The sequence below is a fragment of the Triturus cristatus genome, chromosome 1_1, assembly GCF_964204655.1.
Source record: "Triturus cristatus chromosome 1_1, aTriCri1.1, whole genome shotgun sequence".
Classification (NCBI taxonomy): domain Eukaryota; kingdom Metazoa; phylum Chordata; class Amphibia; order Caudata; family Salamandridae; genus Triturus; species Triturus cristatus.
In genome coordinates, this window is record NC_140579.1 from 1,190,152,931 (window position 1) to 1,190,170,818 (window position 17,888).

The following is a 17,888-nucleotide window of genomic DNA, read 5'->3' on the forward strand; positions in this document are numbered from 1 at the left end:
GTGATCGCTACTGCTTGTCCCGGCACAGTGACCTCCAGGCGCTGGAGCATGAGGGATAGCACTGATACACAAGCCTCCGGAGGTGATTGCTACTGCTTGTCTCTACACAGTGACCTCCAGGCGCTGGAGCATGAGGGATAGCACTGAGACACAAGCCTCCGATGGTGATCGCTACTGCTTGTAATTGCACAGTGACCTCCAGGCGCTGGAGCATGAGGGATAGCACTGAGACACAAGCCTCCGGAGGTGATCGCTACTGCTTGTACTTGCAAAGTGAACTCCAGGGGCTGGAGCATGAGTGATAGCACTGACAGACAAGTCTCCAGAGATGATCGCTACTGCTTGTACTGGAACAGTGACCTGCAGGCGATGGAGCATGAGGGATAGCACTGAGACACAAGCCTCCTGAGGTGATCGCTACTGCTTGTAATTGCACAGTGACCTCCAGGCGCTGGAGCATGAGGGATAGCACTGAGACACAAGCCTCCGGAGGTGATCGCTACTGCTTGTACTTGCAAAGTGAACTCCAGGGGCTGGAGCATGAGGGATAGCACTGAGAGACAAGTCTCCAGAGATGATCGCTACTGCTTGTACTTGCACAGTGACCTCCAGGCGCAGAAGCATGAGGGATAGCACTGAGACCCAAGCCTCCTGAGATGATCGCTACTGATTGTCCTTGCACAGTGACCTGCAGGAGCTGGAGCATGAGGGATAGCACTGAGACATAAGCCTCCGGAGGAGATCGCTACTGCTTGTACTGGCACAGTGACCTTCAGGCGCTGGAGCATGAGGGATATCTCTGAGACATAAGCCTCCGGAGGAGATCGCTACTGCTTGTTCTTGCACAGTGACCTGCAGGCGCTGGAGCGTTAGGGATAGCACTGAGACACAAGCCTCCGGAGGTGATCTCTACTGCTTGTACTGTCACAGTGACCTCCAGGCGCTGGAGCATGAGGGATAGCACTGAGACACAAGCCTCCTGAGGTGATCGCTACTGCTTGTACTGGCACAGTGACCTCCTGGCGCTGGATCATGAGGGATAGCACAGCAACACAAACCAGTGGAGGTGATCGGTACTGCTTGTCCTTGCACATTGACCTCCACGCGCTGGAGCATGAGGGATAGCACTGTGACACAAGCCTCCGGAGGTGAACGTTACTGCTTGTATTTGCACAGTGACCTCCAGGCACTGGAGCATGAGGGATAGCACTGAGACACAAGCCTCCGGAGGTGATCGCTACTGCTTGTACTTGCAAAGTGACCTCCAGGGGCTGGAGCATGAGGGATAGCACTAAGAGTCAAGTCTCCAGAGATAATCGCTACTGCTTGTACTGGCACAGTGACCTGCAGGCGCTGGAGCGTGAGGGATAGGACTGAGACACGAGCCTCCTGAGGTGATCGCTACTGCTTGTACTTAAACAGTGACCACCAGGTGCTGGAGCATGAGGTATAGCACTGAGTCAGAAGCCTCTGAAGGTGATTGCTACTGCTTGTCCCGGCAGAGTGACCTCCAGGCGCTGGAGCATGAGGGATAGCACTGAGACACAAGCCTCCTGAGGTGATCGCTACAGCTTGTAATTGCACAGTGACCTCCAGGTGCTGGAGCATGAGGGATAGCACTGAGACACAAGCCTCCAGAGGTGTTCGCTACTGCTTGTACTGGCACAGTGACCTGCAGGCGCTGGAGCATGAGGCATAGGACTGAGACACAAGCCTCCTGAGGTGATCGCTACTGCTTGTACTTAAACAGTGACCTCCAGGTGCTGGAGCATGAGGTATAGCACTGAGTCAGAAGCCTCCGAAGGTGATCGCTACTGCTTGTCCCAGCACAGTGACCTCCAGGCGCTGGAGCATGAGGGATAGCACTGAGACACAAGCCTCCTGAGGTGATCGCTACTGCTTGTACTTAAACAGTAACCTCCAGGTGCTGGAGCATGAGGTATAGCACTGAGACAGAAGCCTCCGAAGGTGATCGCTACTGCTTGTCCCGGCACAGTGACCTCCAGGCGCTGGAGCATGAGGGATAGCACTGATACACAAGCCTCCGGAGGTGATTGCTACTGCTTGTCTCTACACAGTGACCTCCAAGCGCTGGAGCATGAGGGATAGCACTGAGACACAAGCCTCCGATGGTGATCGCTACTGCTTGTAATTGCACAGTGACCTCCAGGCGCTGGAGCATGAGGGATAGCACTGAGACACAAGCCTCCGGAGGTGATCGCTACTGCTTGTACTTGCAAAGTGAACTCCAGGGGCTGGAGCATGAGTGATAGCACTGACAGACAAGTCTCCAGAGATGATCGCTACTGCTTGTACTGGAACAGTGACCTGCAGGCGATGGAGCATGAGGGATAGCACTGAGACACAAGCCTCCTGAGGTGATCGCTACTGCTTGTAATTGCACAGTGACCTCCAGGCGCTGGAGCATGAGGGATAGCACTGAGACACAAGCCTCCGGAGGTGATCGCTACTGCTTGTACTTGCAAAGTGAACTCCAGGGGCTGGAGCATGAGGGATAGCACTGAGAGACAAGTCTCCAGAGATGATCGCTACTGCTTGTACTTGCACAGTGACCTCCAGGCGCAGAAGCATGAGGGATAGCACTGAGACCCAAGCCTCCTGAGATGATCGCTACTGATTGTCCTTGCACAGTGACCTGCAGGAGCTGGAGCATGAGGGATAGCACTGAGACATAAGCCTCCGGAGGAGATCGCTACTGCTTGTACTGGCACAGTGACCTTCAGGCGCTGGAGCATGAGGGATATCTCTGAGACATAAGCCTCCGGAGGTGATCGCTACTGCTTGTTCTTGCACAGTGACCTGCAGGCGCTGGAGCGTTAGGGATAGCACTGAGACACAAGCCTCCGGAGGTGATCTCTACTGCTTGTACTGTCACAGTGACCTCCAGGCGCTGGAGCATGAGGGATAGCACTGAGACACAAGCCTCCTGAGGTGATCGCTACTGCTTGTACTGGCACAGTGACCTCCTGGCGCTGGATCATGAGGGATAGCACTGCAACACAAACCAGTGGAGGTGATCGGTACTGCTTGTCCTTGCACATTGACCTCCACGCGCTGGAGCATGAGGGATAGCACTGTGACACAAGCCTCCGGAGGTGAACGTTACTGCTTGTATTTGCACAGTGACCTCCAGGCACTGGAGCATGAGGGATAGCACTGAGACACAAGCCTCCGGAGGTGATCGCTACTGCTTGTACTTGCAAAGTGACCTCCAGGGGCTGGAGCATGAGGGATAGCACTAAGAGTCAAGTCTCCAGAGATAATCGCTACTGCTTGTACTGGCACAGTGACCTGCAGGCGATGGAGCATGAGGGATAGCACTGAGACACAAGCCTCCTGAGGTGATCGCTACTGCTTGTAATTGCACAGTGACCTCCAGGCGCTGGAGCATGAGGAATAGCACTGAGACACAAGCCTCTGGAGGTGATCGCTACTGCTTGTACTGGCACAGTGACCTGCAGGCGCTGGAGCATGAGGGATAGGACTGAGACACAAGCCTCTTGAGGTGATCGCTACTGCTTGTACTTAAACAGTGACCTCCAGGTGCTGGAGAATGAGGGATAGCACTGAGACAGAAGCCTCCGAAGGTGATCGCTACTGCTTGTCCCAGCACAGTGACCTCCAGGCGCTGGAGCTTGAGGAATAACACTGATACACAAGCCTCCGGAGGTGATTGCTACTGCTTGTCCCTACACAGTGACCTCCAGGCGCTGGAGCATGAGGGATAGCACTGAGACACAAGCCTCCTGAGGTGATCGCTACTGCTTGTACTTAAACAGTAACCTCCAGGTGCTGGAGCATGAGGTATAGCACTGAGACAGAAGCCTCCGAAGGTGATCGCTACTGCTTGTCCCGGCACAGTGACCTCCAGGCGCTGGAGCATGAGGGATAGCACTGATACACAAGCCTCCGGAGGTGATTGCTACTGCTTGTCTCTACACAGTGACCTCCAGGCGCTGGAGCATGAGGGATAGCACTGAGACACAAGCCTCCGATGGTGATCGCTACTGCTTGTAATTGCACAGTGACCTCCAGGCGCTGGAGCATGAGGGATAGCACTGAGACACAAGCCTCCGGAGGTGATCGCTACTGCTTGTACTTGCAAAGTGAACTCCAGGGGCTGGAGCATGAGTGATAGCACTGACAGACAAGTCTCCAGAGATGATCGCTACTGCTTGTACTGGAACAGTGACCTGCAGGCGAAGGAGCATGAGGGATAGCAAAGAGACACAAGCCTCCTGAGGTGATCGCTACTGCTTGTAATTGCACAGTGACCTCCAGGCGCTGGAGCATGAGGGATAGCACTGAGACACAAGCCTCCGGAGGTGATCGCTACTGCTTGTACTTGCAAAGTGAACTCCAGGGGCTGGAGCATGAGGGATAGCACTGAGAGACAAGTCTCCAGAGATGATCGCTACTGCTTGTACTTGCACAGTGACCTCCAGGCGCAGAAGCATGAGGGATAGCACTGAGACCCAAGCCTCCTGAGATGATCGCTACTGATTGTCCTTGCACAGTGACCTGCAGGAGCTGGAGCATGAGGGATAGCACTGAGACATAAGCCTCCGGAGGAGATCGCTACTGCTTGTACTGGCACAGTGACCTTCAGGCGCTGGAGCATGAGGGATATCTCTGAGACATAAGCCTCCGGAGGTGATCGCTACTGCTTGTTCTTGCACAGTGACCTGCAGGCGCTGGAGCGTTAGGGATAGCACTGAGACACAAGCCTCCGGAGGTGATCTCTACTGCTTGTACTGTCACAATGACCTCCAGGCGCTGGAGCATGAGGGATAGCACTGAGACACAAGCCTCCTGAGGTGATCGCTACTGCTTGTACTGGCACAGTGACCTCCTGGCGCTGGATCATGAGGGATAGCACTGCAACACAAACCAGTGGAGGTGATCGGTACTGCTTGTCCTTGCACATTGACCTCCACGCGCTGGAGCATGAGGGATAGCACTGTGACACAAGCCTCCGGAGGTGAACGTTACTGCTTGTATTTGCACAGTGACCTCCAGGCACTGGAGCATGAGGGATAGCACTGAGACACAAGCCTCCGGAGGTGATCGCTACTGCTTGTACTTGCAAAGTGACCTCCAGGGGCTGGAGCATGAGGGATAGCACTAAGAGTCAAGTCTCCAGAGATAATCGCTACTGCTTGTACTGGCACAGTGACCTGCAGGCGCTGGAGCGTGAGGGATAGGACTGAGACACAAGCCTCCTGAGGTGATCGCTACTGCTTGTACTTAAACAGTGACCACCAGGTGCTGGAGCATGAGGTATAGCACTGAGTCAGAAGCCTCTGAAGGTGATTGCTACTGCTTGTCCCGGCAGAGTGACCTCCAGGCGCTGGAGCATGAGGGATAGCACTGAGACACAAGCCTCCTGAGGTGATCGCTACAGCTTGTAATTGCACAGTGACCTCCAGGTGCTGGAGCATGAGGGATAGCACTGAGACACAAGCCTCCAGAGGTGTTCGCTACTGCTTGTACTGGCACAGTGACCTGCAGGCGCTGGAGCATGAGGCATAGGACTGAGACACAAGCCTCCTGAGGTGATCGCTACTGCTTGTACTTAAACAGTGACCTCCAGGTGCTGGAGCATGAGGTATAGCACTGAGTCAGAAGCCTCCGAAGGTGATCGCTACTGCTTGTCCCAGCACAGTGACCTCCAGGCGCTGGAGCATGAGGGATAGCACTGAGACACAAGCCTCCTGAGGTGATCGCTACTGCTTGTACTTAAACAGTAACCTCCAGGTGCTGGAGCATGAGGTATAGCACTGAGACAGAAGCCTCCGAAGGTGATCGCTACTGCTTGTCCCGGCACAGTGACCTCCAGGCGCTGGAGCATGAGGGATAGCACTGATACACAAGCCTCCGGAGGTGATTGCTACTGCTTGTCTCTACACAGTGACCTCCAGGCGCTGGAGCATGAGGGATAGCACTGAGACACAAGCCTCCGATGGTGATCGCTACTGCTTGTAATTGCACAGTGACCTCCAGGCGCTGGAGCATGAGGGATAGCACTGAGACACAAGCCTCCGGAGGTGATCGCTACTGCTTGTACTTGCAAAGTGAACTCCAGGGGCTGGAGCATGAGGGATAGCACTGAGAGACAAGTCTCCAGAGATGATCGCTACTGCTTGTACTTGCACAGTGACCTCCAGGCGCAGAAGCATGAGGGATAGCACTGAGACCCAAGCCTCCTGAGATGATCGCTACTGATTGTCCTTGCACAGTGACCTGCAGGAGCTGGAGCATGAGGGATAGCACTGAGACATAAGCCTCCGGAGGAGATCGCTACTGCTTGTACTGGCACAGTGACCTTCAGGCGCTGGAGCATGAGGGATATCTCTGAGACATAAGCCTCCGGAGGAGATCGCTACTGCTTGTTCTTGCACAGTGACCTGCAGGCGCTGGAGCGTTAGGGATAGCACTGAGACACAAGCCTCCGGAGGTGATCTCTACTGCTTGTACTGTCACAGTGACCTCCAGGCGCTGGAGCATGAGGGATAGCACTGAGACACAAGCCTCCTGAGGTGATCGCTACTGCTTGTACTGGCACAGTGACCTCCTGGCGCTGGATCATGAGGGATAGCACAGCAACACAAACCAGTGGAGGTGATCGGTACTGCTTGTCCTTGCACATTGACCTCCACGCGCTGGAGCATGAGGGATAGCACTGTGACACAAGCCTCCGGAGGTGAACGTTACTGCTTGTATTTGCACAGTGACCTCCAGGCACTGGAGCATGAGGGATAGCACTGAGACACAAGCCTCCGGAGGTGATCGCTACTGCTTGTACTTGCAAAGTGACCTCCAGGGGCTGGAGCATGAGGGATAGCACTAAGAGTCAAGTCTCCAGAGATAATCGCTACTGCTTGTACTGGCACAGTGACCTGCAGGTGCTGGAGCGTGAGGGATAGGACTGAGACACGAGCCTCCTGAGGTGATCGCTACTGCTTGTACTTAAACAGTGACCACCAGGTGCTGGAGCATGAGGTATAGCACTGAGTCAGAAGCCTCTGAAGGTGATTGCTACTGCTTGTCCCGGCAGAGTGACCTCCAGGCGCTGGAGCATGAGGGATAGCACTGAGACACAAGCCTCCTGAGGTGATCGCTACAGCTTGTAATTGCACAGTGACCTCCAGGTGCTGGAGCATGAGGGATAGCACTGAGACACAAGCCTCCAGAGGTGTTCGCTACTGCTTGTACTGGCACAGTGACCTGCAGGCGCTGGAGCATGAGGCATAGGACTGAGACACAAGCCTCCTGAGGTGATCGCTACTGCTTGTACTTAAACAGTGACCTCCAGGTGCTGGAGCATGAGGTATAGCACTGAGTCAGAAGCCTCCGAAGGTGATCGCTACTGCTTGTCCCAGCACAGTGACCTCCAGGCGCTGGAGCATGAGGGATAGCACTGAGACACAAGCCTCCTGAGGTGATCGCTACTGCTTGTACTTAAACAGTAACCTCCAGGTGCTGGAGCATGAGGTATAGCACTGAGACAGAAGCCTCCGAAGGTGATCGCTACTGCTTGTCCCGGCACAGTGACCTCCAGGCGCTGGAGCATGAGGGATAGCACTGATACACAAGCCTCCGGAGGTGATTGCTACTGCTTGTCTCTACACAGTGACCTCCAGGCGCTGGAGCATGAGGGATAGCACTGAGACACAAGCCTCCGATGGTGATCGCTACTGCTTGTAATTGCACAGTGACCTCCAGGCGCTGGAGCATGAGGGATAGCACTGAGACACAAGCCTCCGGAGGTGATCGCTACTGCTTGTACTTGCAAAGTGAACTCCAGGGGCTGGAGCATGAGTGATAGCACTGACAGACAAGTCTCCAGAGATGATCGCTACTGCTTGTACTGGAACAGTGACCTGCAGGCGATGGAGCATGAGGGATAGCACTGAGACACAAGCCTCCTGAGGTGATCGCTACTGCTTGTAATTGCACAGTGACCTCCAGGCGCTGGAGCATGAGGGATAGCACTGAGACACAAGCCTCCGGAGGTGATCGCTACTGCTTGTACTTGCAAAGTGAACTCCAGGGGCTGGAGCATGAGGGATAGCACTGAGAGACAAGTCTCCAGAGATGATCGCTACTGCTTGTACTTGCACAGTGACCTCCAGGCGCAGAAGCATGAGGGATAGCACTGAGACCCAAGCCTCCTGAGATGATCGCTACTGATTGTCCTTGCACAGTGACCTGCAGGAGCTGGAGCATGAGGGATAGCACTGAGACATAAGCCTCCGGAGGAGATCGCTACTGCTTGTACTGGCACAGTGACCTTCAGGCGCTGGAGCATGAGGGATATCTCTGAGACATAAGCCTCCGGAGGAGATCGCTACTGCTTGTTCTTGCACAGTGACCTGCAGGCGCTGGAGCGTTAGGGATAGCACTGAGACACAAGCCTCCGGAGGTGATCTCTTCTGCTTGTACTGTCACAGTGACCTCCAGGCGCTGGAGCATGAGGGATAGCACTGAGACACAAGCCTCCTGAGGTGATCGCTACTGCTTGTACTGGCACAGTGACCTCCTGGCGCTGGATCATGAGGGATAGCACAGCAACACAAACCAGTGGAGGTGATCGGTACTGCTTGTCCTTGCACATTGACCTCCACGCGCTGGAGCATGAGGGATAGCACTGTGACACAAGCCTCCGGAGGTGAACGTTACTGCTTGTATTTGCACAGTGACCTCCAGGCACTGGAGCATGAGGGATAGCACTGAGACACAAGCCTCCGGAGGTGATCGCTACTGCTTGTACTTGCAAAGTGACCTCCAGGGGCTGGAGCATGAGGGATAGCACTAAGAGTCAAGTCTCCAGAGATAATCGCTACTGCTTGTACTGGCACAGTGACCTGCAGGCGCTGGAGCGTGAGGGATAGGACTGAGACACGAGCCTCCTGAGGTGATCGCTACTGCTTGTACTTAAACAGTGACCACCAGGTGCTGGAGCATGAGGTATAGCACTGAGTCAGAAGCCTCTGAAGATGATTGCTACTGCTTGTCCCGGCAGAGTGACCTCCAGGCGCTGGAGCATGAGGGATAGCACTGAGACACAAGCCTCCTGAGGTGATCGCTACAGCTTGTAATTGCACAGTGACCTCCAGGTGCTGGAGCATGAGGGATAGCACTGAGACACAAGCCTCCAGAGGTGTTCGCTACTGCTTGTACTGGCACAGTGACCTGCAGGCGCTGGAGCATGAGGCATAGGACTGAGACACAAGCCTCCTGAGGTGATCGCTACTGCTTGTACTTAAACAGTGACCTCCAGGTGCTGGAGCATGAGGTATAGCACTGAGTCAGAAGCCTCCGAAGGTGATCGCTACTGCTTGTCCCAGCACAGTGACCTCCAGGCGCTGGAGCATGAGGGATAGCACTGAGACACAAGCCTCCTGAGGTGATCGCTACTGCTTGTACTTAAACAGTAACCTCCAGGTGCTGGAGCATGAGGTATAGCACTGAGACAGAAGCCTCCGAAGGTGATCGCTACTGCTTGTCCCGGCACAGTGACCTCCAGGCGCTGGAGCATGAGGGATAGCACTGATACACAAGCCTCCGGAGGTGATTGCTACTGCTTGTCTCTACACAGTGACCTCCAGGCGCTGGAGCATGAGGGATAGCACTGAGACACAAGCCTCCGATGGTGATCGCTACTGCTTGTAATTGCACAGTGACCTCCAGGCGCTGGAGCATGAGGGATAGCACTGAGACACAAGCCTCCGGAGGTGATCGCTACTGCTTGTACTTGCAAAGTGAACTCCAGGGGCTGGAGCATGAGTGATAGCACTGACAGACAAGTCTCCAGAGATGATCGCTACTGCTTGTACTGGAACAGTGACCTGCAGGCGATGGAGCATGAGGGATAGCACTGAGACACAAGCCTCCTGAGGTGATCGCTACTGCTTGTAATTGCACAGTGACCTCCAGGCGCTGGAGCATGAGGGATAGCACTGAGACACAAGCCTCCGGAGGTGATCGCTACTGCTTGTACTTGCAAAGTGAACTCCAGGGGCTGGAGCATGAGGGATAGCACTGAGAGACAAGTCTCCAGAGATGATCGCTACTGCTTGTACTTGCACAGTGACCTCCAGGCGCAGAAGCATGAGGGATAGCACTGAGACCCAAGCCTCCTGAGATGATCGCTACTGATTGTCCTTGCACAGTGACCTGCAGGAGCTGGAGCATGAGGGATAGCACTGAGACATAAGCCTCCGGAGGAGATCGCTACTGCTTGTACTGGCACAGTGACCTTCAGGCGCTGGAGCATGAGGGATATCTCTGAGACATAAGCCTCCGGAGGTGATCGCTACTGCTTGTTCTTGCACAGTGACCTGCAGGCGCTGGAGCGTTAGGGATAGCACTGAGACACAAGCCTCCGGAGGTGATCTCTACTGCTTGTACTGTCACAGTGACCTCCAGGCGCTGGAGCATGAGGGATAGCACTGAGACACAAGCCTCCTGAGGTGATCGCTACTGCTTGTACTGGCACAGTGACCTCCTGGCGCTGGATCATGAGGGATAGCACTGCAACACAAACCAGTGGAGGTGATCGGTACTGCTTGTCCTTGCACATTGACCTCCACGCGCTGGAGCATGAGGGATAGCACTGTGACACAAGCCTCCGGAGGTGAACGTTACTGCTTGTATTTGCACAGTGACCTCCAGGCACTGGAGCATGAGGGATAGCACTGAGACACAAGCCTCCGGAGGTGATCGCTACTGCTTGTACTTGCAAAGTGACCTCCAGGGGCTGGAGCATGAGGGATAGCACTAAGAGTCAAGTCTCCAGAGATAATCGCTACTGCTTGTACTGGCACAGTGACCTGCAGGCGATGGAGCATGAGGGATAGCACTGAGACACAAGCCTCCTGAGGTGATCGCTACTGCTTGTAATTGCACAGTGACCTCCAGGCGCTGGAGCATGAGGAATAGCACTGAGACACAAGCCTCTGGAGGTGATCGCTACTGCTTGTACTGGCACAGTGACCTGCAGGCGCTGGAGCATGAGGGATAGGACTGAGACACAAGCCTCTTGAGGTGATCGCTACTGCTTGTACTTAAACAGTGACCTCCAGGTGCTGGAGAATGAGGGATAGCACTGAGACAGAAGCCTCCGAAGGTGATCGCTACTGCTTGTCCCAGCACAGTGACCTCCAGGCGCTGGAGCTTGAGGAATAACACTGATACACAAGCCTCCGGAGGTGATTGCTACTGCTTGTCCCTACACAGTGACCTCCAGGCGCTGGAGCATGAGGGATAGCACTGAGACACAACCCTCCGAAGGTGATCGCTACTGCTTGTACTGGCACAATGACCTCCATTCACTGGAGCATGAGGGATAGCACTGCGACACAAGCCTCCTGAGGTGATCGCTACTGCTTGTACTTGCACAGTGACCTCCAGGCACAGAAGCATGAGGGATAGCACTGAGACCCAAGCCTCCTGAGATGATCGCTACTGATTGTCCTTGCACAGTGACCTGCAGGCGCTGGAGCATGAGGGATAGCACTGAGACACAAGCCTCTGGAGGTGAACGTTACTGCTTGTATTTGCACAGTGACCTCCAGGCACTGGAGCATGAGGGATAGCACTGAGACACAAGCCTCCGGAGGTGATCGCTACTGCTTGTACTTGCAAAGTGACCTCCAGGGGCTGGAGCATGAGGGATAGCACTAAGAGTCAAGTCTCCAGAGATAATCGCTACTGCTTGTACTGGCACAGTGACCTGCAGGCGCTGGAGCGTAAGGGATAGGACTGAGACACGAGCCTCCTGAGGTGATCGCTACTGCTTGTACTTAAACAGTGACCACCAGGTGCTGGAGCATGAGGTATAGCACTGAGTCAGAAGCCTCTGAAGGTGATTGCTACTGCTTGTCCCGGCAGAGTGACCTCCAGGCGCTGGAGCATGAGGGATAGCACTGAGACACAAGCCTCCTGAGGTGATCGCTACAGCTTGTAATTGCACAGTGACCTCCAGGTGCTGGAGCATGAGGGATAGCACTGAGACACAAGCCTCCAGAGGTGTTCGCTACTGCTTGTACTGGCACAGTGACCTGCAGGCGCTGGAGCATGAGGCATAGGACTGAGACACAAGCCTCCTGAGGTGATCGCTACTGCTTGTACTTAAACAGTGACCTCCAGGTGCTGGAGCATGAGGTATAGCACTGAGTCAGAAGCCTCCGAAGGTGATCGCTACTGCTTGTCCCAGCACAGTGACCTCCAGGCGCTGGAGCATGAGGGATAGCACTGAGACACAAGCCTCCTGAGGTGATCGCTACTGCTTGTACTTAAACAGTAACCTCCAGGTGCTGGAGCATGAGGTATAGCACTGAGACAGAAGCCTCCGAAGGTGATCGCTACTGCTTGTCCCGGCACAGTGACCTCCAGGCGCTGGAGCATGAGGGATAGCACTGATACACAAGCCTCCGGAGGTGATTGCTACTGCTTGTCTCTACACAGTGACCTCCAGGCGCTGGAGCATGAGGGATAGCACTGAGACACAAGCCTCCGATGGTGATCGCTACTGCTTGTAATTGCACAGTGACCTCCAGGCGCTGGAGCATGAGGGATAGCACTGAGACACAAGCCTCCGGAGGTGATCGCTACTGCTTGTACTTGCAAAGTGAACTCCAGGGGCTGGAGCATGAGTGATAGCACTGACAGACAAGTCTCCAGAGATGATCGCTACTGCTTGTACTGGAACAGTGACCTGCAGGCGATGGAGCATGAGGGATAGCACTGAGACACAAGCCTCCTGAGGTGATCGCTACTGCTTGTAATTGCACAGTGACCTCCAGGCGCTGGAGCATGAGGGATAGCACTGAGACACAAGCCTCCGGAGGTGATCGCTACTGCTTGTACTTGCAAAGTGAACTCCAGGGGCTGGAGCATGAGGGATAGCACTGAGAGACAAGCCTCCAGAGATGATCGCTACTGCTTGTACTTGCACAGTGACCTCCAGGCGCAGAAGCATGAGGGATAGCACTGAGACCCAAGCCTCCTGAGATGATCGCTACTGATTGTCCTTGCACAGTGACCTGCAGGAGCTGGAGCATGAGGGATAGCACTGAGACATAAGCCTCCGGAGGAGATCGCTACTGCTTGTACTGGCACAGTGACCTTCAGGCGCTGGAGCATGAGGGATATCTCTGAGACATAAGCCTCCGGAGGTGATCGCTACTGCTTGTTCTTGCACAGTGACCTGCAGGCGCTGGAGCGTTAGGGATAGCACTGAGACACAAGCCTCCGGAGGTGATCTCTACTGCTTGTACTGTCACAGTGACCTCCAGGCGCTGGAGCATGAGGGATAGCACTGAGACACAAGCCTCCTGAGGTGATCGCTACTGCTTGTACTGGCACAGTGACCTCCTGGCGCTGGATCATGAGGGATAGCACTGCAACACAAACCAGTGGAGGTGATCGGTACTGCTTGTCCTTGCACATTGACCTCCACGCGCTGGAGCATGAGGGATAGCACTGTGACACAAGCCTCCGGAGGTGAACGTTACTGCTTGTATTTGCACAGTGACCTCCAGGCACTGGAGCATGAGGGATAGCACTGAGACACAAGCCTCCGGAGGTGATCGCTACTGCTTGTACTTGCAAAGTGACCTCCAGGGGCTGGAGCATGAGGGATAGCACTAAGAGTCAAGTCTCCAGAGATAATCGCTACTGCTTGTACTGGCACAGTGACCTGCAGGCGATGGAGCATGAGGGATAGCACTGAGACACAAGCCTCCTGAGGTGATCGCTACTGCTTGTAATTGCACAGTGACCTCCAGGCGCTGGAGCATGAGGAATAGCACTGAGACACAAGCCTCTGGAGGTGATCGCTACTGCTTGTACTGGCACAGTGACCTGCAGGCGCTGGAGCATGAGGGATAGGACTGAGACACAAGCCTCTTGAGGTGATCGCTACTGCTTGTACTTAAACAGTGACCTCCAGGTGCTGGAGAATGAGGGATAGCACTGAGACAGAAGCCTCCGAAGGTGATCGCTACTGCTTGTCCCAGCACAGTGACCTCCAGGCGCTGGAGCTTGAGGAATAACACTGATACACAAGCCTCCGGAGGTGATTGCTACTGCTTGTCCCTACACAGTGACCTCCAGGCGCTGGAGCATGAGGGATAGCACTGAGACACAACCCTCCGAAGGTGATCGCTACTGCTTGTACTGGCACAATGACCTCCATTCACTGGAGCATGAGGGATAGCACTGCGACACAAGCCTCCTGAGGTGATCGCTACTGCTTGTACTTGCACAGTGACCTCCAGGCACAGAAGCATGAGGGATAGCACTGAGACCCAAGCCTCCTGAGATGATCGCTACTGATTGTCCTTGCACAGTGACCTGCAGGCGCTGGAGCATGAGGGATAGCACTGAGACACAAGCCTCTGGAGGTGATCATTACTACTTGTCCTTGCACGGTGACCTCCAGGTGCTGGAGCATGAGGGATAGCACTGAGACACAAGCCTCCGGAGGTGATCGCTACTGCTTGTACTTGCAAAGTGACCTACAGGGGCTGAAGCATGAGTGATAGCACTGACAGACAAGTCTCCAGAGATGATCGCTACTGCTTGTACTGGAACAGTGACCTGCAGGCGATGGAGCATGAGGGATAGCACTGACACACAAGCCTCCTGAGGTGATCGCTACTGCTTGTAATTGCACAGTGACCTCCAGGCGCTGGAGCATGAGGGATAGCACTGAGACACAAGCCTCCGGAGGTGATCGCTACTGCTTGTACTGGCACAGTGACCTGCAGGCGCTGGAGCATGAGGGATAGGACTGAGACACAAGCCTCCTGAGGTGATCGCTACTGCTTGTACTTAAACAGTGACCACCAGGTGCTGGAGCATGAGGTATAGCACTGAGACAGAAGCCTCCGAAGGTGATCGCTACTGCTTGTCCCGGCACAGTGACCTCCAGGCGCTGGATCATGAGGTATAGCACTGAGTCAGAAGCCTCTGAAGGTGATTGCTACTGCTTGTCCCGGCAGAGTGACCTCCAGGCGCTGGAGCATGAGGGATAGCACTGAGACACAAGCCTCCCGAGGTGATCGCTACTGCTTGTACTTAAACAGTGACCTCCAGGTGCTGGAGCATGAGGTATAGCACTGAGACAGAAGCCTCCGAAGGTGATCGCTACTGCTTGTCCCGGCACAGTGACCTCCAGGCGCTGGAGCATGAGGGATAGCACTGATACACAAGCCTCCGGAGGTGATTGCTACTGCTTGTCTCTACACAGTGACCTCCAGGCGCTGGAGCATGAGGGATAGCACTGAGACACAAGCCTCCGATGGTGATCGCTACTGCTTGTAATTGCACAGTGACCTCCAGGCGCTGGAGCATGAGGGATAGCACTGAGACACAAGCCTCCGGAGGTGATCGCTACTGCTTGTACTTGCAAAGTGAACTCCAGGGGCTGGAGCATGAGTGATAGCACTGACAGACAAGTCTCCAGAGATGATCGCTACTGCTTGTACTGGAACAGTGACCTGCAGGCGATGGAGCATGAGGGATAGCACTGAGACACAAGCCTCCTGAGGTGATCGCTACTGCTTGTAATTGCACAGTGACCTCCAGGCGCTGGAGCATGAGGGATAGCACTGAGACACAAGCCTCCGGAGGTGATCGCTACTGCTTGTACTTGCAAAGTGAACTCCAGGGGCTGGAGCATGAGGGATAGCACTGAGAGACAAGTCTCCAGAGATGATCGCTACTGCTTGTACTTGCACAGTGACCTCCAGGCGCAGAAGCATGAGGGATAGCACTGAGACCCAAGCCTCCTGAGATGATCGCTACTGATTGTCCTTGCACAGTGACCTGCAGGAGCTGGAGCATGAGGGATAGCACTGAGACATAAGCCTCCGGAGGAGATCGCTACTGCTTGTACTGGCACAGTGACCTTCAGGCGCTGGAGCATGAGGGATATCTCTGAGACATAAGCCTCCGGAGGTGATCGCTACTGCTTGTTCTTGCACAGTGACCTGCAGGCGCTGGAGCGTTAGGGATAGCACTGAGACACAAGCCTCCGGAGGTGATCTCTACTGCTTGTACTGTCACAGTGACCTCCAGGCGCTGGAGCATGAGGGATAGCACTGAGACACAAGCCTCCTGAGGTGATCGCTACTGCTTGTACTGGCACAGTGACCTCCTGGCGCTGGATCATGAGGGATAGCACTGCAACACAAACCAGTGGAGGTGATCGGTACTGCTTGTCCTTGCACATTGACCTCCACGCGCTGGAGCATGAGGGATAGCACTGTGACACAAGCCTCCGGAGGTGAACGTTACTGCTTGTATTTGCACAGTGACCTCCAGGCACTGGAGCATGAGGGATAGCACTGAGACACAAGCCTCCGGAGGTGATCGCTACTGCTTGTACTTGCAAAGTGACCTCCAGGGGCTGGAGCATGAGGGATAGCACTAAGAGTCAAGTCTCCAGAGATAATCGCTACTGCTTGTACTGGCACAGTGACCTGCAGGCGATGGAGCATGAGGGATAGCACTGAGACACAAGCCTCCTGAGGTGATCGCTACTGCTTGTAATTGCACAGTGACCTCCAGGCGCTGGAGCATGAGGAATAGCACTGAGACACAAGCCTCTGGAGGTGATCGCTACTGCTTGTACTGGCACAGTGACCTGCAGGCGCTGGAGCATGAGGGATAGGACTGAGACACAAGCCTCTTGAGGTGATCGCTACTGCTTGTACTTAAACAGTGACCTCCAGGTGCTGGAGAATGAGGGATAGCACTGAGACAGAAGCCTCCGAAGGTGATCGCTACTGCTTGTCCCAGCACAGTGACCTCCAGGCGCTGGAGCTTGAGGAATAACACTGATACACAAGCCTCCGGAGGTGATTGCTACTGCTTGTCCCTACACAGTGACCTCCAGGCGCTGGAGCATGAGGGATAGCACTGAGACACAACCCTCCGAAGGTGATCGCTACTGCTTGTACTGGCACAATGACCTCCATTCACTGGAGCATGAGGGATAGCACTGCGACACAAGCCTCCTGAGGTGATCGCTACTGCTTGTACTTGCACAGTGACCTCCAGGCACAGAAGCATGAGGGATAGCACTGAGACCCAAGCCTCCTGAGATGATCGCTACTGATTGTCCTTGCACAGTGACCTGCAGGCGCTGGAGCATGAGGGATAGCACTGAGACACAAGCCTCTGGAGGTGAACGTTACTGCTTGTATTTGCACAGTGACCTCCAGGCACTGGAGCATGAGGGATAGCACTGAGACACAAGCCTCCGGAGGTGATCGCTACTGCTTGTACTTGCAAAGTGACCTCCAGGGGCTGGAGCATGAGGGATAGCACTAAGAGTCAAGTCTCCAGAGATAATCGCTACTGCTTGTACTGGCACAGTGACCTGCAGGCGCTGGAGCGTGAGGGATAGGACTGAGACACGAGCCTCCTGAGGTGATCGCTACTGCTTGTACTTAAACAGTGACCACCAGGTGCTGGAGCATGAGGTATAGCACTGAGTCAGAAGCCTCTGAAGGTGATTGCTACTGCTTGTCCCGGCAGAGTGACCTCCAGGCGCTGGAGCATGAGGGATAGCACTGAGACACAAGCCTCCTGAGGTGATCGCTACAGCTTGTAATTGCACAGTGACCTCCAGGTGCTGGAGCATGAGGGATAGCACTGAGACACAAGCCTCCAGAGGTGTTCGCTACTGCTTGTACTGGCACAGTGACCTGCAGGCGCTGGAGCATGAGGCATAGGACTGAGACACAAGCCTCCTGAGGTGATCGCTACTGCTTGTACTTAAACAGTGACCTCCAGGTGCTGGAGCATGAGGTATAGCACTGAGTCAGAAGCCTCCGAAGGTGATAGCTACT